This window comes from Schistocerca nitens, chromosome 3 (genome assembly GCF_023898315.1).
Source record: "Schistocerca nitens isolate TAMUIC-IGC-003100 chromosome 3, iqSchNite1.1, whole genome shotgun sequence".
Taxonomy (NCBI): Eukaryota; Metazoa; Arthropoda; class Insecta; order Orthoptera; family Acrididae; genus Schistocerca; species Schistocerca nitens.
The window spans coordinates 467,979,468-467,979,863 of record NC_064616.1 but is presented as its reverse complement, the minus strand read 5'-3'; the positions used below and the strand labels follow the sequence as shown (position 1 = coordinate 467,979,863).

The following is a 396-nucleotide window of genomic DNA, read 5'->3' as shown; positions in this document are numbered from 1 at the left end:
GTGCCCGACCGAGACTCGAACTCGGGACCTTTGCCTTTTGCGGGCAAGTGCTCTACCAACTGAGCTACCGAAGCACGACTCACGCCCGGTACTCACAGCTTTACTTCTGCCAGTAAAGCTGTGAGTACCGGGCGTGAGTCGTGCTTCGGTAGCTCAGTTGGTAGAGCACTTGCCCGCGAAAGGCAAAGGTCCCGAGTTCGAGTCTCGGTCGGGCACACAGTTTTAATCTGCCAGGAAGTTTCATATCAGCGCACACTCCGCTGCAGAGTGAAAATCTCATTCTGAGAGCGAATTTAGTTTATTATCTGATCCAGAAGAAAATAAAAGTTGCACGTGGCATATACGCTACACAAGGACTGAGGAGCTACATGACTTACGTTATTGTCTTGGTCTTAA

The 396-nt window shown here is 50.3% G+C and overlaps 1 non-coding gene across 1 annotated transcript; it reads right to left on the bottom strand.

Annotated features, from left to right (window-relative positions):
- Trnal-caa (transfer RNA leucine (anticodon CAA)) lies at positions 1 to 75 on the bottom strand. The gene has a single exon. It is a non-coding gene; the product is annotated as a tRNA-Leu (tRNA).
- Between the last annotated feature and the right edge of the window lie 321 nt (positions 76 to 396).